The following is a 24,947-nucleotide window of genomic DNA, read 5'->3' on the forward strand; positions in this document are numbered from 1 at the left end:
CGAAGCTGTGGGTCAAAGGTCGAGGCATATCGACATAAAATACAAACACGTTAGACAGTTCGCAAGCATAGGATTTATAAGAGTTATACATTGTGACACAGAAGAACAAACAGCGGACATTCTAACCAAACCATTGCAAAATAAACAGCACATGTATTTAACATCAAAATTAGGTGTCCTCCTGAAAAGGGCACCTCAGGTATGCACCACACAAGAACACCTCGGCCAGGCATTTAGAGGGGGTTTTGTCAGGAATAAATGCCTTGCCTCTGATCCAGAGCTAGAGGCAGGGGGGCTGGACAAGCCAGCCCCCAAGGTCCACCCTAACCCAATAACCCCTCCTTACCTTAGCCACGCCCAAGGGGTACTTAAGGGTCAGCCATGCGGTCCTGCTTCAGTTCCAGACTTGTACCTGTAATGATAAGATGCCTAATTAATAAACAATATCTGATTTAATGAATACCTGCTTATGGAGTTATTGGGCACGATCCTTGAACACATTTAACAGGAGCTGCATTTCCTCCATTTGCAGTTCTAACACTCTCCTTTTCTTCTTATTTCATTTACTATTATTAAGTGAATATTAAAGGGCCTGTCTAATTTTCTGAATGATTTTGATTTCCATGGCTTCCCTCATTTGTCTTATTTTGTGAAAGAGATTCAAATCAGCAGATGGGAATTAAAAACCCTGAAGGAAGTCCAGATTATTTTCCTCTCCCAGTTCAATCCTGAATTCATCACTTGAATATTGACCTTTGTTTAAAGCAGTGGTTGAAATTGGTGGAGTTGACTCAGCCCAGGCCATTTCCATGTTTGTATAACTGATCCTTGGTTTTGGATCAATGTTGATTTAAGGCTCAATAAGCTTTGGAAACAAAGAGGATTAATTTTTAAAAGAAATGTTTGTACTTGCTATTCATTATAACATGAACTTTTTTTTACAATAGGAATACTTATGCTTTTTCATATGCCCTACAATTCATTGTCGCCGTTCAAATGGTGAACAAGAATTTGTTCCTCCTGTACAATCTCACACTTGGCTACAACATCTATGACAACTCTTTGAGTCCTTTACGCCTTGCTGGACATTCTCTCTACTGGAGAAGCCAATGTCCCCAACTACAGCTGTGGAAGGAAGGAGAGCCTCCTGGCTCTGATGGATGGAGCTAAAGAGGACATCTCTATCCAGATGTCAACATTAGGAGGCATCTATAAAGTCCCACAGGTTTGTGTGTGTGTTTTTCTCTATCTGGTAAAGTGTGGGGGATGAGAGATAGATTCTTACATAGATACTATGGAATTCAAGAGCTGCTTTTCATCATATTATCAAACATGTCAACTATTTTTCTACCCTAACATGTTAGTGTTCAAATTCATCGTAAAAAGTCTGAAGAGCAATAAGGCCCTTGGAGAAGACTTTTCAGTGGATGTTCAGCTATTCAAAAAATATCCTTAATTCTGGGGGGCTCTATTGGCATGTTCATTTCCACATATTGTCAGGGCTGCAATCTCCGCTCACATCCTGACAAGAGCAACGGTAGGAAGGAATGGGTTGGAATGCAGGGAGGGAATGGGGAGAGGGGTTTAAAGGAATGCAGAGAGTGCCGTCTAGGAGCCTGAGACAATGCCAGCATCCCAAGGCCAATTGCTGGGAATGTCTGTTCCCCAAACAAAATGAATGCAGCTGATTGAACAGTAAATAAGAACAGTGAAAAGACCAGGAGAAAAGGGAAAGTTAACTATGCTATTTGCATGAGAAAATATCAGAACTGGCGTTGCTACTTCTGTGACTACGTTGGTCTAGTAAATTATACTCTTGGAGAAAAAAAATGTTCCAGGAGTTTTTATTTACTACATAAACCAAGTGGGACAGTTGACACATATAAATAATACTTGCCACATCCAGTTGGATTCAAGTTGGCAATAGTAACATCTATATTTAAATAAAAATGGAATAAAAAGAATTGTAGCAATTACAAGCCAGTTAGTCTAACAGATATTGTGGCTAAAATATATGCCACTATTCTCTTAGGTGAACTGGAGATTGGGTAGAAGAAAAGTGCATTCCTTTCAGAAGGACAATGTGTATGATAAATAATGCATACATTAATAAACTAATTGTCTCGAAATGGAGCTCAGCCTGTTGTCCTTGATCCAAGTCCTTTCTCCAAGCCCTTGTTTGAGAGGGAGGTTTGGGCTCAATGGAGCCATGAGAAGAAGGATGGATACTTAGGAAGGGGGAAACCTTTGTTATTCAGTCTAGATATTAAGGACTTACCAGGCATAATGAAGGATTCTGAAATGCATATATCGAAGGTGTTAAATATATATTGGACCATCCTGGTTTATTATGTTGCTAATATGATACTGGTAGTCCTTGACTTCCAACAGTTCATTTAGTCACTTTTCAAAGTTACAACAGCACTGAAAAAGTGACTTATGACCATTTTTCACATTTACGACCGTCACAGCATCCCCAGGATCACATGATCAAAATTCAGATGCTTGGCAACTGGTTCATATTTTATGATGGTAGCAGCGTCCCGGGCTCACGTGATCCCCTTTTGCAATCTTCTGACAAGCAAACTCAGTGGGGAAGCCAGATTCTCTTAACAACCATATTGCTGTACGGCCGGCCCCAGCTGACCCCTCCCCTTAGGCCAGAAAGACCCTCGACTCCATTTGATTTATAGTGATAGGCAGTGGTGGGTTTCAAAATTTTTTACTACCGGTTCTGTGGGTGTGGCTTGGTGGGCGTGGCTTGGTGGGCGTGGCAGGGGAAGGTTACTGCAAAATCCCCATTTCCTCCTGATCAGCTGGGACTTGGGAGGCAGAGAGTAGATGGGGCGGGGCCAGTCAGAATTTTTACTACCAGTTCTCCGAACTACTCAAAATTTCCGCTACTGGTTCTCCAGAACTGGTCAGAACCTGCTGAAACCCACCTCTGGTGATAGGTCCTTTTACTCAAAGGTGCTGGTTGAGTAAAGTCAGGCTAGTACTAAAATTCCCATGTTTGTCTTTGACAAATGGATGAACATCTGGGTGTTTGAGGAAGGCTTGAGATGTTTGCAGCAATCGCCATTCCATTCTCTGGTTTCTTAGACTGGACAAGCTGCTCCCGGTCAACCCTCATCCCCCTCCCATTTTCCATTGCAGCTGCATTGCCCATTTGTTCCTCCCCCCCCCCCCCATCAATTGATGGCAGGAGGGCGACCAGGCTTTGACTTGAATATGGCAGAAGTGACATCTGCAATGATTCACTTAACAACTGTACCAAAAAAGGCCATAAAATGGAATAAAGCTCACTAAAGAAATGTCCCACTCAGCAACGTAAATTTTGCTGAGCTCAGTTGTATTGCAGTCAAGGACTACCTATATTTTCATACTCATACACTGGATTGCATAGGCTTAAGAAGAGTTGGATCCTATTGTCATAATAATTGCCCAATTATTAATAAATCAAGTTCAAAAGTTATGGTCTTTCGGAAATGACATCATAGCCATAAATGGTCAGCCAATAGAGCAATTAATGCCTTTCCTTGCCTGGGGTCATTTTCTCTAAGATTCAACCTTGGATCCCTCATCATCAAAGGAGCTCAGTTAGAGAGCAAACATGGGTGAATCTAGTGCTAAAAATTTAAAAAGTCATCGTTCTCCAGCCTCCTTAGCCCCATTTATTAAAGTATATAAGGCCAAGGTTACACCCATGATCTTCAAACAGAAATCACGACCAGAAGAAGCCCAATCAGAGCATCTGAGGACTATCTTGAGGTTCGAAGAAAGACCTTCAGCTGCTGCCTTGGGAGCTGAATTGGGAATTTACACAATTTGTTTACAATCAGAATGTATCATTATTGGTGTAAAATTAAAACTATGGAAAGTGATAGACTCCCAAAATTGTGCCTGTTAAAACTCAATTTTCAGTCAATTTTGTATTGTGCAACTGATGAATTATATCAGGAGCTGTGGTCCTCCTGTCTCTCGTAAAATTGGGGATTAACAGATTGCTGCACAAAGAATCTGGGATACAGAAGCAGAGAAAGATGTAGAAATCCTCAAAAATAACATATAATACAGCCCTTTATTCAGTGGTGAAATCCAATTTTTTTTACTACCGGTTCTGTGGGCGTGGCTTGGTGGATGTGGTGTGGCTTGGTGGGCATGGCTTGGTGGGCGTGGCAGGGGAAGGATATTGCAAAATCTCCATTCCCACTGGGGCCAGCCAGAGGTGGTATTTGCTGGTTCTTCGAACTACTCAAAATTTCCGCTCCAGAACCTGTCAGAACCTGCTGGATTTCACCCCTGCCTTTATTGCAACAAAATACTTAGGTTGACATTTATACATGTAAATCTAATTGGGGTAAAATTGTAGGGTTGATTTTACTGCTCTCTTAACTTAATTTAACTTCTTGTATTCCATTTTTATTCTGTCTTTAATATTTTGTCTTTAATATCTTAATATTTAATATTTTAAACAATGGCTAATCAACAAACTATTCTAATACGTTCATCAGAATGAAGTTGTATTAATTAAAACCTAATATTTTGGAGTTTGTGTGACCCCAAATTTAGCACAGAATTCTTCATTGCTTTATCAGGTCAGTGATAAAATTGTTTCAGAAGCTCTGAGTGATAAAAGGCAATTCCCCTTTTTCCACCTGTTGTCCCCCAAACAAGGATTCCACTACCCGGCAATTGTCCAAGTGTTCCTCCATTTCAGATGGACCTTGATTGGCCTCTTTGCTTCAGACATGGAAAATGGAGCGGATTTCATGAGGACTTTCCCTCCTATGCTTGTCAGGAATGGAATTTGTGTTGTTATATCACAACGATTCTCAATGACCGGTCACACAGCAGCCCTCAGGGATGCCCTCTCTAAGTGGAGACAAGTCAATGTCTTTGTTCACTTCATAGAAAATGTTTCTTTTTGGGACAGAATTCTTCTTTTCCATTTAATACTTGAAGATTTTCCAGGACCCATTGAAGGGAAAGTCTGGATCCTCACAAATTTTGCGTGGTATATGGTAGAAAAGAGCAGATTTCTCAAATACATCCATAGTATTTTGAAATTTGGTTTTTTGCTAAAAGACAGGTCACAGGATGATGTTTGAACACGACATCTTCATCGACCCCCAGTTTCATGAACATTATTTTCACTGTTCTCTTTCAAAGCATGTCCTTTCTGTCAAAGGCCGGGGAAGATGCACCCAAATAGCCCCAATGGAGACCCAATGGAAAAGGAACAGGATCCACATCCCAAACTCCCAAAATTTGCACAGTATCGTTCAGACTCTGGCCCATGCTTTGAATGCAGCATATTCCTCCAGATCAAGGAGGGGGAGAAGGAAGAAGATCAAAGAGAGTTTGGTGACTCCAAGGCTGCAGCCATGGCAGGTACGGGGTCCAGAAATGGATCCATGAATCTTAGATCTTTTGGAGAAGGAATCCAAAGGAGAAGGAGGGGAACTATCTCAACCCACTTATGCTACAAAAGGTCAACAGATTTGGCCAATTAATTGTTCAGGCAATAATGTTCCAAAGAGTAGATACCATGAAAGATAAATTTTCATACTAAACATGGCTAATTTTAAAAGGCTGTATGCATTTTTAAATAAATTCCTGCATATACGGATTTGTGGTTACCATTGTGGAATTTTATCATTAGGAATTTAAAGGAAACCTGAGACCATCAAGCCCAACTCTCTTCTCTGCAAGAATCATAGTTAAAGCTTAACCCATTTAACAGAATAACAGAGTTGGAAGGGACCTTGGAGGCCATCTAGTCAAACCCCCTGCTTGAGCAGGAGAATCCACACCATGCCAGATAGATGGCTGTCCAGTCTCTCCTTGAAAGCCTCCACAACTTCTGAAGGCAAACCATTCCACTGATCTTTCCCATTGTTAGGAAACTTCTCCTTATTTCTAGGTTGCTCTTTTCCTTGGTTAGTTTCCATCCATTGGTTCTTGTCTTGTCTTCTGGTGCTTTGGAAAATAAGTTGAGCCCCTCTTTGTGCAGCCCCCCAAATACTGGAACTCTGCTATCTAGAAGAAAGATTCAAATGTGGGATAAGAAATGACGTTTTCTGCTTGTAAAATTTCTCAATGTTTCAATACTAGTTTCATCCGTTTCTGGAGAAGAATGAATTTTGGAATATTTCTGAGAATAAACTGTACTTGGACCCAAATGGAGACTTAGCAGCAGATGTTGGCATCCAAAGCTTCTTGGTTGTCCCCAAGGAGGATCCCAGGAGAAAGATCCTGGGGACTTTTGAAAGACAGAAACTTACTATCAGACAAGATGCTCTTTCACAGCTAAAGTTGCTCAACAAGGTGGGGGAAAGTTTGGTGTCTTTTCTCTGTTTTCCAAAGCCTGAGGAACCATTTCAAGTGGACTAATCCTTGTCCCCAAGATGGTTGACCTTCACCAAGAATTGAATCTTGAATTCTCTTAACAGACTGCTTGAGAGGATTCAATACTATTCCATTTTGTGGACCATCCACAATTTAGTATCTCCATTAAAGCTCTCAAGGGCTGGGAGATGTGTTGCTAAGAGCTTCAGGTTTGTTTGTTCCTTGTACACAAATAGCAAAGAAGAAAGCAATTCAGAGCCTGAATTCAGGTTTGGACTGAATCAGATGAATTGAATCATGATTGTGTGGAGGTCCTTTTGGTCCCATTGGGAAATAAGCTTCATCTGGTCCTGCTTGGGGAAAGATGTCCCCTGAAAAGACAGGTTCATAGTCTGGGATGTTCTTAAAGAGACCAGACCTGGTCAGAGTTATCCCTCTCTTTCACCCGCCCCCACCCCCACCCTGGGATGGAGCAATAGGCCTTCTGCTCTTAGGAAGGAGCTCCAAGGCTTTCAGTCCACATGAAACCACAATGGCTGTTCTGGTGTGCCCTGACCCAGACAACTGAAGCACTGAAACAAGACTTTGATCCAAAGAAGAGCCCTTCCTCATATTGGAAGTAATCAGGGAGAATTTGAAAGGAAATGCTACTTAGATTTGGTCTTTGGTTATGAAGAGGCTCTTCATCTGAATTCAACCCATTGAATTGCAATATTTATATTGATTGTCACCTACCTTAAGCCTCTTTAGGGAAGAAAAGAGTCTCCAAATTTAATTAAAACCTCCCTCCCTCTCATCCTACTCCAGTTCTAGAAATTAGAATAAATCAGACTAAATCAGACTAAAATTAAATCAGTTTTACCCTTAGCTCACTATCATTTTTTTTTATTATTTGATTTATATGCCGCCCTTCTCCGGAGACTCAGGGCGGCTTACAATGCATTAAGCAATAGCCTTCATACTTTTGTATATTTTATACAAAGTCAGCTTATTGCCCCCACAATCTGGGTCCTCATTTTACCTACCTTAGAAAGGATGGAAGGCTGAGTCAACCCTGAGCCTGGTGAGATTTGAACTTGCAGTAATTGCAGGCAGCTGATGTTAATAACAGTGCTTTAGTCTGCTGCACTACCAGGGCTCATAACAGTCATATAAATCAAAGAAATTAATATACAAATCAACAAAGAACATTACAGCTGACAGCCCTAATTTTTAAAGATTTTTTTCTTTTTATGTTAACAGAAAGAATTACTTTCAAAGGGGAGCAGCTTTGCAATGTGGTATGTAGTCCAAAATAAATATTTTTTTTTTATTGAAAAGTTTTACAGAAGAAAAAGATTTTCCCCCCCACTCTTTCCCTCCCCTCATCCCACCCACCCCCCCAGACTTCCCAGAGCAAAATACAAGGTATTTCAGTTAACAATCATAAGCTAAATTAATCTATCTATCCTTAGACTACTAACCCCCCCCTTGAAACCTTAACTCCACTATAGATAACATAATACTTCTAATACTTAACGTTCATTCATAAGCTATTTGATATTTTCTTGTCTGATACTTATTTTGAATATAATCAATCCATCTTCTCCATTCCAATACGTATCTTTCTTGTTTATAGTCCTTCAAATACGCTGAGATTTTCGCCATTTCTGCTAAATTCGTTACTTTCAGTATCCACTCATCAATAGTAGGCAAAGAGTCCTTCTTCCAGTATTGCGCTACCAACAGCCTAGCTGTTGATATTAAGTTCAAGATCAATTTAGTCTCTAATACTGTACAATCCGTCGTTATACCCAGTAGAAACAATTGAGGAGTAAATTTCAACCTTTTTTTCAGAATGTTCTGCATCACCCATCAAATTTTTATCCAAAATGCCTTGATTTTCTTACAAGTCCACCATATATGATAATAAGTTGCATCATCACATTCACATCTCCAACATTTAGCTTGCAAATTTGAGTACATACATGATGATTTTTTAGGATCTAAATGCCATCTATAAAACATTTTATAAAAATTCTCTCTCAAATTTTGTGCTTGCGTAAATTTAACATTTCTAACCCAAATCTTTTCCCATGTGTCCATCATCACTGGTTCCTGAAAGTTTTGTGCCCATTTTATCATACAATCCTTAACCAATTCCGTTTCTAAATCTATTTCCAATAATGCATTATACAACCTTTTAATATGCATTTGACTTTGATCTCTAATCTGTTTTACCAAGTTTTCCTCATTTTGCATGACACCAATTTTCTGATCTTCCCTCCATCTAGCTTGAAGCTGACCATACTGAAACCAAGTACAAAGTATCCCTTCTTCTTTTAATACATCTAAAGATTTCAGTTGCAGCTTACCCCTTTCCATAAAAAGAAGCTCTTTATAAGTAATCACCTCTGCTTTTTGTTCTATACTTATATTTTCTATTGCATGTCTAGGATTTGCCCATATGGGTATCTTATAATTTAACTTATATTGATACATTTTCCAAACCCTCAACGACGCATTTCTAAGTATATGACCCTTAAACACTTTATCCACTTTTTTTTCATATAACAGATAAGCATGCCATCCATATAACAAATCATAACCTTCTATATTTAACATTCTCTCTTCAGTTAAATTAAACCAATCGCTAATTTGTGATAAAACAGCTGCTTCATAGTACAATCTTAAATTAGGCATTTTAAGACCTCCTCTCTCACGTACATCCTGTATAATTTTCAGTTTCACTCTTGGTTTCTTCCCGCCCCAAATAAAGGTATTAACCCCTTTCTGCCATTCCCTCAAGTTTCCATCTTTCTTTAGCACTGGTATCATTTGAAACAAAAATAAGAACCTAGGTAATACATTCATTTTTATTACTGCTATCCTTCCCAGTAAAGATAGTTGTAGCTTTTTCCAATTTTCCATTTCTTTCTGCACTTTTTGCCAAAGAACTTCATAATTGTTTTTAAATAATTTTGTGTTTGAGGCAGCAATATATACTCCTAAATACTTAACCTTTTTAACTATTTCAAACCCCGTTATCCTCCCTAAATCTTCTCTTTGAGTTATGGACATATTTTTAGTTATCATCTTTGTCTTGTGTTGATTTACTTTAAATCCAGATACCTTACCATATTGGCCTATTATGTCCAACATATGTGGAGCCGCTTCTATAGGTTGAGTTAAAGTAACAACCAGGTCATCTGCAAACGCTCTTAATCTATAATCTTGCTGTCCAATTACAATTCCTTTTATTTTATCAGAGTCACGTATCTTATTCAACAAAACTTCTAAAGTTAAAATAAACAACAATGGAGACAAAGGACAGCCCTGCCTTGTACCTTTCTCAATTTTAAAAACATCTGTTAAGCCACCATTAACTATTATTTGTGCTGTTTGTTCCTGATATATTGCTCTAATTGATTGTATAAAATACTCTCCAAAGTGCATTTTCTCTATTATCTTAAACAAAAATTGCCAATTCAATCGATCAAATGCTTTCTCTGCATCCAAAAATATAAACGCTGCAGAGACCTGGTTGTTTTTTTCCAAATATTCCAATAAATTTATAATTTGTCTAACATTATATTTCATTTGCCTCCCTTTTATAAAACCTGATTGATCATTATGAATTGTTTGCTGCATAACTGGCATTAGTCTATTCACTAATATCTTGGCAAAAACTTTATAGTCAGTGTTCAAAAGTGATATTGGCCTAAAATTTTCAGGTTTGGTACAGTTTTGATCTTCCTTCGGGATCAGTGAAACAAAGGCTGTTCTCCAAGAGGGTGGAACTCTTCCCCCTAATTGAATTTTACAAAATAATACTCTAAGCGGTTCTACCATTTCAAACTGTAAATTCTTGTAATAAACAGCTGTTAATCCATCTGTTCCCGGAGCTTTCCCTATTTTTAACTGCTTAATTGCTGCAATAATCTCCTCAGAAGTTATTGGCTGATTCAATCCTTCCCTCTGCTCTAACGTTAGTTCAGGAATATTCTCTTCCTTTAAGTATCTATCTATATCTATACCTTGTATTGAATCACTAGCATATAACTTTGTATAAAATTCTAAAAAAGCCTTTTTGATCATATTCTGTTGGCAAACTTCCTTACCTCTGTATTCTATTTTACCAATAACTCGTGATTTCTGTTTTTTCCTCAACACGTAGGCCAACCACCTGCCTGGTTTATTGGCATTACAAAATGTATTGTGTTTAGCATATTGTAAACTAGTTGCCACCTGATCAGCCATTAACATATTAAATTGCTCTCGTAGTATATTTATTGTTTCTTTTGCTTTCTTATCTCCTGGATTATCTCCCCTCTCCTGTTCCATTTCCACCCAAACCGGACTATGATCAGTTAGAGTTCTTGGACATATCTTCGTCTTCTTCACCCTAGAAATAAAATCATTTGTGGTTAGTATAAAATCAATCCTGGAGAAGGATTGATGTCTATCAGAAAAAAATGTAAAGTCTCTCTCCTCCACATTGCGTTCTCTCCAAATATTTCTCAGTTCTATGTCTTCCATCATATCAAAAAAGGATTTAGGAAATTTTGCACGGGTTGAGATCTTTGATAAACTTTTTTTATCTTTCTGTGTATCTATTACTCCATTCCAATCACCCATTAATATAAAAGATTTATAGTCCCATTGTATTATTTTAGTGTGTAAAAATTTATAAAACTTGTCTTGTTGCTGATTAGGGGCATATATTCCAATTAAAAGCATTTTTCCAGTCTGTGTTAATAATTCAATTGCAATATATCTTCCTTGAACATCTGCCTCAATTAAATTAGCTGATAGTCCTTTCTTTACATATATGACTAACCCATTTTTCTTCTCTGGCGCTGATGCCACAAAGTGTGTACCTAATCTTGAATTTATCAAATATTTTTGATCTAATAGTCTAATATGTGTTTCTTGCAAACAAATAACATCATTGTTAAATTGTTTCAAATAATGAAATACTTTCTTTCTTTTTTGTGGTGAATTTAAACCATTGACATTCCAAGATAAGAATTTAGTTGCCATCTTTAGCCTTTTGAAGCCGCATGAGCATCAGCTGAACATCCTCCTCCACCTTACTCTTCGGCCTAGCCCCTCCCCCCCACTGCTTCTGTTTTTTGAACTTCTTGAGGTAAATCTTGAGGTTGTTGGACTTTTAATTGTTGTTCACATTTATAAGTTGCTCGGGTCAGTCGTTGTTCTCTTGGCTCTCCCTTCTGAGATGGTTCCAGAGTTGGGGATAAGCCCCCAAGATCCAAATCTTCTTCCATGGTGATTCCTCCAGCTGCAACTTCAGCATAAGTTTGTGTCTGCTTTCCATCTTTTTCTTGTTGTAGCATCTCCATTTTCTTTCTACCCTGCCCCCCCCCCCCGGTGAGGGTGGGTATCCAGCCTTTAGAACATTAACATAAAAATCTTTTGCCTTCCAAAGTGTGTTTAACCGGTATCTTTCTCCACTATAAGTCACTATTAACCCAGTTGGAACTTCCCATCTGTAAGGCACTTGTTGATTTCTCAGTTCATTTACCAAAAAGCCAAAATCCTTTCTGCTTCTTAACATTTTTGGGGGTATCTCTTTCAAAACCACCACTTCTTGCCCAGCCACTTGAACCTTATTCTTGTAAGAAGCTTGTAAGATGTCATTTCTAATCCTCCTGGTTGTAAAATAAATCACCACATCTCTTGGCAGCTGTCTTTGTCTTGCCAGCCAGGAGTTAACCCTGTAGATTTTATCAATTCGACTTGCCACATCTTCTGGTCTTTCTTTAATTATCTCTGCAATAGCTTCAGCACAAATGTCCTTTAGATTTTTCTTACTATTTTCTTTCAGGCCTCTCAATCTCAAGGCAAATTCCATAGATCTGTATTGTAAATTACCAATTCATCATCCACCCTCTCTGTTTTAGTCCTTCCTTCGGACTGAGTTTTGGCCTATTGGCCTATTACGATCATAGCTTCCCATCCATCTTGGCCTGCTGAACTACTCCTAATTTTTTTCCTCACTTCCATCTGGCCTGTCTGGATTCCCTACCATGTAGAACTTCTTTGACGAACATTTACGAACTTAAACCTCCTTTGAGCTGGATATTGGATTCCCTGATGCTGCTAATCCCAGGAGGGATACTGGTTCTATGGACATGAGGCCTGAGGAGGCGGAATATGGCTATCCTCACCCTTGAGCTTTCTATCAAAGTCTCCATGGATTGGCCTGGTGAGAGACGGCCGCCCTGGAAACTTTCGGGGTCGAATGATATGCACCTCCTTAGCCACTGTCGTGAGAGGACAGTGGAGCTTGGCAGCCTGACCATGGACTGGAATTTTCCCTGCGCTTATAACATCAGCGGTCCCCCACCCTTGGACTGTTTCCCCTGATGGCTATATGTATTCAGTGTCGGAACTCCTTGTCCTGCGAGATTCTCCCCTCTCGCAGGTTTGGCCCCCCACATTATCGAGGGCCTATCTCGATGACGGACTTTGGAGTCCGGAGAGATGGCATGGAGCAAGGAAGAATTTATGGGGCTTTTTAGGGAAATTTTTAAAGATTTTAAGGGGTTCTGGGGGGGGGTTGTAATTATTCTTTTAAAGATACTGGGAAGACGACTATGGCGGATGGGGGGGGAAATCCACCAGGGTCAGAGCCATGCCCGGCACAGGGTAACGATCCGGGGGGCACTGGACGAGGGACTGGGAAAGGGATGGGGGACGATATCTATGAGGGCTGTACCATCGGCACGGTGAATGGGAGGGGCAGATATGGCGGGAGCAGGGGACCACATCAGGTGTTGGGGGCTCGCACTTGCTGTCTGAGAGCAATTGCCTGCCCCGGTCCCCAAGGCTCTGCTCGGATACTAGGTGGCTTAGATACTCAGGAGCTGGGCCTTCGGCTGATGCTGTGCAATGCCAGGTCCGTGGTCAATAAGGCCTCCCTCATTCACGATCTTATACAAGAGGGAGGAGCGGACCTGGCGGGTATTACGGAGACCTGGTTGGGCCCGGAGGGTGGCGTCCCTCTGGTTGAAATGTGCCCACCAGGCTTCAGAGCATTCCATCAGCCGAGGGCCCAGGGGAGGGGCGGGGGGGTGGCGGTTATTATTAACGAGGATCTGGGTCCGAGGGAGACCACTGTGCCTCAGATAGCCGGATGTGAGTCCCTCCTTGTGAGGTGGGGCCGTGGGGTTCAGATGGGCTTGTTGCTTACGTACCTGGCTCCCTGCCGCGTGGCAACAGCCCTACCTGAGCTACTCGACGTGATAGCCACGGTGGCAGTAGATACACCCAGGCTTTTAGTCATGGGTGATTTCAACTTGCCATCCGTTGGTGAAACGTCCAAGGTGGCTCGGGAGTTCATGGCTTCCATGACGGCCATGGACCTGACCCAGTTAGTTCATGGCCCTACTCACAGGGGAGGTCACACTCTGGATTTGATTTTTGTCTCTGGCCAGTGGTTGAGTGGCCTTGTTATAGGGGATATAGACATGGAACCCTTGTCATGGACTGACCACTCACTCCTTCGCCTAGATCTTCGAACCGCGACCCCTCGCCGCAGGGAGGCAGACCCAATTAGATGGATCCGCCCCAGGCGCCTGATGGATCCTGATAGGTTCCAGACGGAGCTTGGGCCATTTCCTGAGGATCTAGCACATGACTCAGCCGAGGACCTGGTAGCCGCCTGGGATCAGGCGGCTGGTGGGGCCTTGGACCGAGTTCTGCCTTTGCGGCCTCTGACCCGATGCCAATCCCGTGCGGCTCCTTGGTTTACTGAGGAGCTGAGGGAAATGAAGCGCCGGAAAAGACACCTGGAGAGCAGTTGGAGGGCCAGTCTCGCTGAATCTGATCGAACACTGGTAAGGTCGCATATTAAGGCCTACCTAGTGGCGATAAAGACGGCAAAGTCTAACTACTTTTCCGCCTCTATTGCGTCATCAGGGAATCGTCCGGCCGCCCTATTTAGGGTGACCCGCGCCCTGCTCCATCAGGGAGTGCGGGAGGATCCCTTAGAAGGCAGGGCGGAGGATTTTGGACAATACCTGTATGACAAAATCGCTCAGATCCGGGGGGATCTGGACTCTGACTGGGTAGATCAGGGCAGGGTGACGAGGAACAGTCTTGAGAATGTTATCTGGGAAGAGTTTGATGCTGTGACTCCCGATGATGTGGACAGGATTTTGGGGAGACTTAGTGCAGCCACATGTTTACTGGACCCGTGTCCCTCCTGGTTGGTACTGGCTTCCCGGGAGGTTACACGAGGCTGGCTCCAGGGCGTCATTAATGCTTCGTTGAGTGAGGGTCACTTCCCCGCTGCCCTGAAAGAGGCGGTGGTGAGGCCTCTCCTCAAGAAGCCATCCCTGGATCCAGCAATATTGGCCAACTATCCTCCTGTTTCCAACCTTCGCTTCATTGCGAAGGTTGTTGAGAGTGTGGTCAAGCAACAGTTTCCACAATTCCTGGAGGAAACATCCTATCTAGATCCGTTCCAGTCGGGTTTCAGGTCTGGGCACAGCACGGAAACGGCATTGGTCGCGTTGGTGGATGATCTCTGGAGGGCTCGGGACAGGGGTTATTCCTCTGTTCTGGTCCTATTAGATCTCTCAGCGGCTTTTGATACCATCGACCATGGTATCATGCTGCACCGGCTGGAAGAGTTGGGGGTGGGAGGCACTGTGTTGCGGTGGCTCTCCTCCTTTCTCTCCGACCGGTCGCAGTTTGTGTTGGCAGGGGGGCAGAGGTCGACCTCGAGGCCTCTCATCTTTGGAGTGCCGCAGGGATCGGTCCTCTCGCCCCTTCTGTTCAACATTTATGTGAAGCCGCTGGGCGAGATCATCCGTGGCTTTGGGGTGAGATACCACCAGTACGCTGATGACACCCAGCTGTACATCTCCACCCCAGGCCACCCCAACGATGCCCTTGAAGTGATGTCCCAGTGCCTGGAGGCTGTGCGGATCTGGATGGGGAGGAACAGGCTCAGGCTCAACCCTTCCAAGACTGAGTGGCTGTGGCTCCCGGCATCCCGATATAGTCAGTTGACTCCATCGCTGACTATTGGGGGCGAGTCTTTGGCCCCCACGGAAAGGGCTCGCAATCTGGGAGTCCTCCTGGATAGGCAGCTGTCTTTGGAGGAACATCTAACGGCTGTTACCAGGGGGACCTTTTATCAGGTTCGCCTGATTTGCCAGTTGCGGCCCTTTCTTGATCGGGATTCCTTGTGCACAGTCACTCACGCCCTCGTCACCTCTCGCCTTGACTACTGCAACGCTCTCTACATGGGGCTCCCCTTGAAGAGCACCCGGAGGCTCCAGCTGGTCCAGAATGCAGCAGCGCAGGTAGTGATGGGAGCAACATGGCGCTCCCATGTAACACCGCTCCTGCGCGAGCTGCACTGGCTCCCAGTGGTCTTCCGGGTGCGCTTCAAGGTGTTGGTTATCACCTTTAAAGCGCTCCATGGCATAGGGCCTAGCTATCTCCGAGACCGCCTGCTGCTACCGACGACCTCCCATCGACCCGTGCGCTCCCACAGAGAGGGCCTCCTCAGGGTGCCATCAGCCAAACAATGTAGGCTGGTGGCCCCCAGGGGGAGGGCCTTCTCTGTGGGGGCTCCCACCCTCTGGAATCAGTTGCCCCCGGAGATAAGAAGAATCCATGACCTCAATGCCTTCCGTCGTTCCCTGAAAACCTATCTTTTTCAGCAAGCCGGGTTGGCTTAGAAGAAATTTTTAAATTCTTTTAATTAGTTTGTGATTCCTAACTTTCGGGCCAAAATTTATATATATTTTTAAATGTTTTAATATTTGTATTCTATGTTTTTTATCTTGGCTGTACACCGCCCTGAGTCCTCAGGGAGAAGGGCGGTATATAAATTGGAAATTAAATTAAATTAAATTAAATTTTGCTTTCCAAATTCAAATTGGCTTCATTGATTTCTTCCACTCTCTCTTCCACCTGAATAACAAGTTTTGACAGTCCTGATACTGCAAAAACAATATCATCTCTTATTTCATCATGCTTTATTGCAACAACTTCTTTAATTGACTTTATATCCTCCTCAACTTTCTTTAATTTCCCTTCCAAAATTACTGTTAAGTTATTCATTGCTGCAGCTTGGTTATTCATGGCTTCTTTCATAAATTCTTTGAGATCATTAAGAGCAGCCTCCTGACTCTGTGAATCAACCGGAAGTTGTGCTTTCTGTGTCACCACTGACACAATTGGAGAACCTCCTCCTCCTTTAGCAACTCCTGGCTTAACTTGTTTAGAAGCCATCTTTTTTTTTTAAGGATCTTTTTTCCTTTCAAAGCCACAGAGTCCCTTAAACAATTTTCAAGAGCTTGTAAATTATAGTCTCTAATTTATCAAGCAAAATAGTCTTTTCTCCACAAGCTCTCTATTCCCAGCAGCTTAATCCACTCTCACAGAAAATTCTCAATAAGCATTTTTGTTTCTGACTTTCACTTTCACACTAACAAAGGTGCCATCTTCAGCCTCCAGCTCAAAGAAATTCAATTTGAAACATTGTAAGTCCGGAGTTAAGCACTGTTAATTTAAAGCTTGTTCTCCTGTTTCCGCTCTGCCTGCGTTTGTAATCAATCAAACTCACTTTTGACAGCAGGATTGGTCACGGCTTCTAGCTCTGTTTGAACAGAGTTGTCCCGGATTTGGAGCTTCTTGGTGGGCTGACTGGGGAGCTCTCACCCTCCAAGCCTCTGGAGTTATTCCAGAGGACTTTTGGGGAGCTCTACTCACCCCCACTGGCTCTCCTCTCCTTCTTCTCCTGAAGGAGAGGTTTTTCAGCCGCCAGACAGCCGATTAGCGCTGTCAAAGCGGCTTTTACAAAGTCACGGGGCTGGAGGTCTAAGGAGACCGTCCACGAAGCCTGTGGTGCCAACCGGAAGTCCAAAATAAATATTTTTGAATGCTACTGTTCAGAGGTTTCTTTCTTCATCACATTTATTGTATTTTCATAAATCTTATAGAATAAAAGTTTACTAAATCTTTTAAAATAAAGTTTATTCTCAAATTTAATATGAGTAGATCATCATACTTAAAAGTCATGGCTATATGAAAAATGGAGGAATGCATATTAATAGGTTCCTGAGGAGGAACTGGTTGTCACTGAATTTTTAAATCTTTTCTCAGTTCCATCTCTCCTGACTTTATTAAATAGAAATGTACTTTATGTTAATGTTAAATTTCAAAAGCAAAAGGGAGGAACTAAATGAAGACTCTGCCAGTAGTTATATCTCCTACATCTGTTTGGGAGATTTCATATTTACACCAGTGAAGCCCAGAATCTACTTGTCTAATGTCCATTTCTCCCCCCATTTTCCATGGATGGAGAGTCCTAACATATTTCCTTTGGCATTCCTTTTCTTCTGCTTAGTCCCTGCCTCAGTCCAAATGTGTGGAAAGTTGTCATCCTGGATTTGTCAAGAGGGCTCGAGAAGGAGAGCCAGTTTGCTGCTATGACTGCGTTCTTTGTCCGGAGGGGACCATCTCCACTCAGGAAGGTGGGTGACACCAGAGGAAAGGAAGGCCTGGTGGAAATGGATTTATCCACAGCATTTTGATGAAAGTGTAAATTAAAATATACTTTGAAGTTTAGCTGTTTTATTGTTTATTTTAAACGTGCATAATTTCTTATCTAAAAGGAAGAAGAGAAAAAAAGACCTTGAACGAGAAAAGATAGTGTTATGTATCTAATTTTGGTGGGAAATTAGAGTGGGAAAATCTCAATGCTCGTTGGTTAAGACACTTGGAAAGTAGCTATATAAGGAGAGTTGTTGGACTGCAAAGTTGCTGGATTCTCACTGTATATTAAAGAGTTGTTGTTCACTTCGACCTGTCTCCTGTCTCCTCACTCGCCCGATCTAACACTGGCGACGAGGGTGGGATTGAGGTAGCAGGCTGCGCAAATAAGAGCTGAAAACTGAATCCAGCCAGGCAGGAAAATCTGCACGAGCCGAGCACAGCAGAGAAATGATTCACTGCCAACGCCGTTTGATCCCGCGAAAGAGAAATGGGGATCATACATGACACAGTTTGAATGCTTCCTCGAAGCAAATGACCTCAAGGGCTGTCCGACAATCGGAAGCGAGCCCTCTTTTTGAGCCACTGTGGCCCCAAAGTGTTTGACACAGCCGAATCGTTGTCAGAGCCAACACTGGTGCAGTCTGTACCATGGCAGATCCTGCAGACCACGTTGAGGACACACTATGCCCCTGTGCCGTCCAAATTTGTTCAGTGCTATGAGTTCCGGCAAAGACTCCAGAGGGCCAGCAAGTTGATAAATACATACATGGCAGCGCTACGCAAAGCCATCACGCATGGCGAGTACTTTGATCTAGATGATGTTCTCCTAGAGCAATTAATCTGCAGGGTCAGGAACATTCGCCTCCAGAGGTGACTGCTGGCCAAGATGACCCTCACCCTCCATATTGCCCTAGACAAAGCCAGGGTACATGAATTGTCAAATAAAGCAGCAGAGTCACTGCAGCGGCAAGCACCACCCCAGGCGGCACAAAAATCTACCCCCATCCATAATGAATCAGCTCAACCTGACAGTGCCGAAGAAAGCGAGGAAGAAGTTTTCACAACAGAGAGCAAGAGGCAGAACAATAATGACGACCAGAAGCAGAGTTGTGCTAGCTTTGGAGGGTTTCACCAGAGACAGACATGCCATTTCAAAGATGCCATTTGCAGGTGCTGTAATAAGAAAGGGCATTTGGTGCGAGTCTGCAGGGCGACTCAACCGTCCAACCACAGGCAGCGAACGTCTACCAGCCAGGCTAGCCAATCACGGCCCCCCAAGTGGGACGGTGACAACTTCCAGAGGAGAAGCACCTATGCTAAACCCCCCGAGACATTCCAGACTCGCATCAGCCAGACTACCACATCCCCGGAGCAGAAGCTACATGTGACAGTCGAGATTGAGGGATCGCCATGCCAAATGGAGATAGACACCGGCTCGTCTATCACCATCATGTCTTGGGACGAACTAAAGGCGGCCATTCTGAAACTGCAGAAACACCAGCTGAAACATCAGTGTCTAAGACTGAACAATTACCAGGGTAATCGCATCCCTGTGGAAGGCTATGGGATATTCCAGGTGACATTCGGCAAGTTCAATGAGCGGTTGCCAATCACTGTGCTCAGTGGACGCCTGCCAAGTCTCCTTGGACTAGATTGCTTCAAGGCCCTGGGCATGGAAGTGACTGGTATCCATTCCATCACCAGCAGCCTGACGGACGACCTGCTCCGCAAATTTCAGGATGTTTTCGACAACCGCCTCGGCAAGTATGCGGGGACTCCGATTTCTTTTAATCTGGACCCCCAGATAGCCCCCATTAGACTGAAGGCGAGGAGGGTGCCATTCACGCTTAAACCTAAGATAAACCAGGAGCTGGACAAGCTCATAAGCCAGGGTATACTAGTGCCAGTCGACCATGCAAAATGGGAGACCCCGATAGTCACCCCAATTAAATCTGATGGGTCTGTGCGCATATGCGCCGACTATAAGTGCACTCTCAATAAAGCCCTCCAGCAGAGTGCCTCTCCTGTCCCTATTGTGCAACACCTACTCCATTCCCTGGGTCCCGGCAAGGTTTTCGCTAAGTTAGACCTTGCGCAGGCATACCAGCAACTACCGGTAGATGACGCTACCGCGAAAGCACAGGCTATAGTAACGCATAGAGGTGCCTTCAAGTGCATCAGACTACAATTCGGGGTTAGCGTTGCCCCTGGACTGTTTCAAAGTGTCATGGAGAGCCTGTTGCAAGGACTGCCAGGGATTGTACCCTATTTTGATGATGTCTTAGTCACTGCAGCAGATGAGCAACAGCTGCGGGATCGATTGAGGGGAGTGCTAACTATATTCAGGAAAGCGGGGCTACAAGTTAAAAGGGACAAATGCCAGATTGCTGTACCCACACTTGAGTTTCTAGGGTACAAGATCGATGGGGCTGGTATCCCCCCCACAGAGAGCAAAGTCCGGGCTCTTCGCAACGCACCTACCCCAATGACCTGGGCAGAACTGGAGGTGTTCCTGGGACTTTTAAACTTTTATTCTATCTTTTTAAAAGACAAAGTCACAGTGGCCGAACCACTCCACAAACTATTGGCCAAAAAATCTCTGTGGGTTTGGGGTAGGGCGGAATCTGCGGTGTTTGCAGCTGTCAAAAGACTTCTCTCAGCCGACAGCCTCCTAATCCAACACAATGAACTGCTTCCCCTTGTCCTTCTCTGCGACACCTCCCCCTTTGGCGTTGGGCTTGTTTTGAGTCACAGACTGCTGAATAGAGAAGAAGCCCCCATCGCCCATTTCTCCCGCACCCTGTCCACCGCTGAGAAAAATTACAGCCAGCTGGACAGGGAGGCCCTGGCGGCTGTTGCCAGAGTTAAAAAGTTTCATGAGTATCTGTTTGGAAGGACTTTTGAACTCGTTACTGATCACCAACCACTGCTAGGACTTTTGGCTGGGGATCGCCCCACACTGGCAGCCATGTCCCCCCATCTGACTAGGTGGGCTATTTTTCTGGCTGCCTACTCATATCGACTCATCCATCGACTGGGCCAGAGCCTTGGGCATGCCGATGCCCTCAGCAGGTGCTTGCTGCCGGATTTGCTGGAGGACCCGACTCCAGGCATCCCTGTTCTGCTTATTGACTCTATGGACTCTGGCCCAATCACTTCTGCTGAAGTTGCAAGAGCCTCCACTAAGGACTCTGTGTTGTGAACTGTTATTGGCTGGGTGCATAGGGGGTGCCCGGCAGGCCCTGTGAGCAGGGAATTTAAGCTGTTTGTCTGTAAGCAGCATGAGCTGTCTATGCAGGGAGGGTGCTTGTTATGGGGTGACTGGGTGGTTGTTCCACTGTGTTTAAGGGAACAAGTGTTGACCACATTGCATATTGGTCACCCGGGAATTGTGAGGATCAAGGGATTGGCAAGGAGCTATGTGTGGTGCCCTAATATGGACGATTGCATTGCTGAATGGGTGGCCAAGTGTACTCCCTGTCAAGAGTCTCGTCCCGCTCCCCTGACAGCCCAGTTCAAAGAGTGGGAAAGGCCCCGGGGACCATGGTCCCACATTCATATCGATTTCGCTGGCCCATTCCATGGTCAAACCTTTCTGATCGCGGTGGACGCTTATTCTAAGTGGCTGGAGATCATTTTAATGCACTCCACCACTGCAGAGGCTGTAATTAAAGCGCTCCAGAAACTATTTGCCACGCATGGGCTACCTGACACCCTGGTGTCAGATAATGAGCCTCAACCTATGGCTACTCAATTCGAGGGGTACCTAGCTGAGATAGGGGTCTGTCACGCACTCACAGCACCTTTTCATCCGGCCAGTAATGGTCAAGCTGAAAGGTTTGTTAGATCGGCCAAAGAGGCCTTGGCCAGACTTGGACCAGGAGACTGGCAAGCTAGGATTGATACTTTTCTGGCAGCCCAGCATGTTACCCCATACATAGCAATGGGACAAAGTCCGGCAGAGCTCTTAATGGGCCGGAGACTCCATTGCACCCTAGATAGGCTACACCCCAATTACTCCCCTGAGGGGTACATGGAAGCCAAAAGTAAGACTAGAAGTTTTTCTATTGGGTCCGCTGTCTTCGCGAGAAATTATGCAGACGGTCCCCTCTGGGTGGCTGGACAGATCACTGACATTAGGTCATATGTTGTAGAAGTCAGTGGTAGAAGGGTATGATGAAGACATATTGACCAGTTAAAGAAACGTCTGGCCCAAACAATGCGTGACGAGCCAGAATGCAAAATAGACAATCCAGTCCCTGACTCACCGATCATTCATCCAACAGCTAACTCAAAACCGAAGTGGCCAGAAGACTTACCTGATGACTTCGGTGTCCAGCGCTGCCTCCTCGAGAATCCAGGCCCATCCGAAGTGTACGACACCCATAAAAAATTCCAGGAGGTTCCATTGGCTGGGCTGGGAGAGACACAGGGTCCCTCCAACAAGCCCAAATCCCCGCCTCAGACTGAATTGCACAGGTCAACTAGAATCAGGGAACGCCCTAGTCACCTGCGTGATTATGTATGTAAATAGTTTGGTAAAATGCCTTCTGGGAGGGGAGGAGTGTTATGTATCTAATTTTGGTGGGAAATTAGAGCGGGAAAAATCTCAATGCTCATTGGTTAAGACACCTGGAAAGTAGCTATATAAGGAGATCTGTCAAACTGCAAAGTTGTTGGATTCTCACTGTATATTAAAGAGTTGTTGTTCACTTCGACCTGTCTCCTGTCTCCTCACTCGCCCGATCTAACAGATAGGAAGGTAAGGCAGATTGGGCAAGCTTTCTTACTGCCAGAGAAAATATCTCTTCTGCCTTTTACTTGGGATATCCCCTTCCATGTTCACCTTTCTAAGAACATTTTAGATCTCTGTCACTGGTCCACGGTTAGGATGTGTGGACAATTCTGGGGGAACCTCATTACACAAAGATTTTGACAGGAACTGGATATTACAAGACAAGCATCCTCTTGGTTCGGCATATTAACAAGTGCCATCTGGAAGGAAGGACCTAGGAAGTGTGCCTAGAAATATTAAACGATTCATTACTTACCTCTAATATTTAGCTTACAGTGAAGATTCTGCACATTATACAGCAAATCATTCGGGTCCTAGGCCTTTTTCCAGTTTCAGAGTTCTCAGCTTTATATTGTTTAGAAAATGACTTTCTTCTTAGTTTCTTTCTGTGGATATAGTATGAAATATATCAGCTGCTGTCCCAAGAAAGTGTTTTTTGAAAGATAAAAGGATAGAATATTAAAGAAATATTGCTTTTTTGTTTTTTTCAGGTACAGAAAAATGCACCAAGTGTCCAGATGATAAATATCCAAATGAGGACAGAATCCAATGTATCCCCAAAATGATAACCTTCCTGTCTTATGAAGAACATCTGGGCATCATCCTGGTCTCTTTTGCCCTACTCTTGTTCTTAACCACAGGCCTTTCCTTAATCATCTTCATTAAATACCAAGAAACTCCCCTTGTCAAAGCCAACAACCAGGACCTCTCCTACATCCTCCTGGTCTCCCTCCTGCTTTGCTTCTTGTCTCCTTCTCTCTTCATTGGTCAGCCAAGGAAAGTTACCTGCCTTCTCCGACAAACGGTTTTCAGCATCATCTTCTCAGTTGCCATTTCTTCTCTCTTGGCCAAAACCATCATGGTGGTGCTGGCTTTCCTGGCCACAAAACCAGGAAACCGAGTGAAGAGATGGTTGGGGAAGAACTTGGCCAACTCCATCATCCTGTCTTCTTCTGCTGTCCAAATTATCATCTGCTCCTTCTGGTTGGGAGTTTCTCCCCCATTCCCTGACTCTGACCTCCACTCCCAGCCTGGAGAGATCATCCTGCAATGCAACGAAGGGGCCGTTGTCATGTTCTACGTCACCCTCAGCTACATGGGCTTCCTGGCTGCCATCTGCTTCACGGTGGCTTTCCTGGCCAGGAATCTGCCCGGGGCCTTCAACGAAGCCAAGCTGATCACCTTCAGCATGCTGGTCTTCTGCAGTGTCTGGGTGACTTTTGTGCCCACCTACCTGAGCACCAAAGGGAAATCCATGGTGGCTGTGCAGGTCTTCTCCATCCTGGCCTCCAGTGCTGGTCTGCTGGGCTGCATCTTCATCCCCAAGTGCTACATTATCCTTCTGAGGCCAGACCTGAACACAAAGGAGCAGCTTACAGCCAGAACAAATGTAAAAACATGAGATATAACACCATTATGATATTGGAAGAATTATTAGTTTCTTTTATTTGAAAGGAGATATTCTTTCCATTTAGATAGTATGCAGGAGTCAAAGAAAATCATATCTATATGTTCCAAAATGGGAAATTGTTGAATGACTGGAATTCTTGTAACTCCCTTTCCTTTCAGCTCAATAAATTTTGCTAAAGAGAACTCTGTAAAAGTCATTCAGAGGAATTTGCTCTGTTAATGCACATGCAGACTTTATGCCCTCATTTCTCAATAAATTTTATCCAAACTGCCGTGGTAATGCAAATGATATGTTTCTTTTTATTTAGACAATATTTCTTTCTTGAAGATGGTAACAGTGGGCAGGCAGGCAGTCTGGGTGCAAATGGAGATATTCAAAATCCCCTCTGCCCTGCAATCTTTCCCTTGATCTGCTGGCCAGTCTGACTTCCAGAAAGATGGGGGTGGCCAGTCTTTGGGCCTCCAGGAGGGATCAAGAGGAGAGTGAGAGAGGGGCATTGAGAGACCTCCAATCCCACAGGCAGCATTGGTTATGACAGGTTCTGGAAAACCGGTAGCGGAAATTTTGAGCAGTTCAGAGAACTGGCAAATACCACCTCTGTCTGGACCCAGAGTGGGGTGGGAATGGAGATTTTGCAATATCCTTCCCCTGGAGTGGGGTGGGAATGGAGAGTTTGCAGTATCCTTCCCCTGCCATACCCACCAAGCCATACCCACCAAGCCACACCACGCCCACCAAGCTATGCCCACCAAACTGGTAGTAAAAAAATTTGGATTTCACCACTGCCCATAGGCCCTTCTGCCTGTAAAATGAGGATGGGCAAAGACCCCTTTGGAGAAGGAGCCCCATTCAGCTGTGAAGGGACAGTTC

The 24,947-nt window shown here is 44.0% G+C and overlaps 1 pseudogene; it reads left to right on the top strand.

Moving 5' to 3' along the window:
* Positions 1 to 1,026: 1,026 nt before the first annotated feature.
* On the top strand, positions 1,027 to 24,068 carry LOC139317509 (vomeronasal type-2 receptor 26-like; annotated as a pseudogene).
* Positions 24,069 to 24,947: the final 879 nt, after the last annotated feature.

The sequence above is a fragment of the Pituophis catenifer genome, unplaced genomic scaffold (assembly GCF_029215685.1).
Source record: "Pituophis catenifer annectens isolate HBS135680 unplaced genomic scaffold, rPitCat1.0.hap2 SCAF_5, whole genome shotgun sequence".
NCBI lineage: Eukaryota > Metazoa > Chordata > Lepidosauria > Squamata > Colubridae > Pituophis > Pituophis catenifer.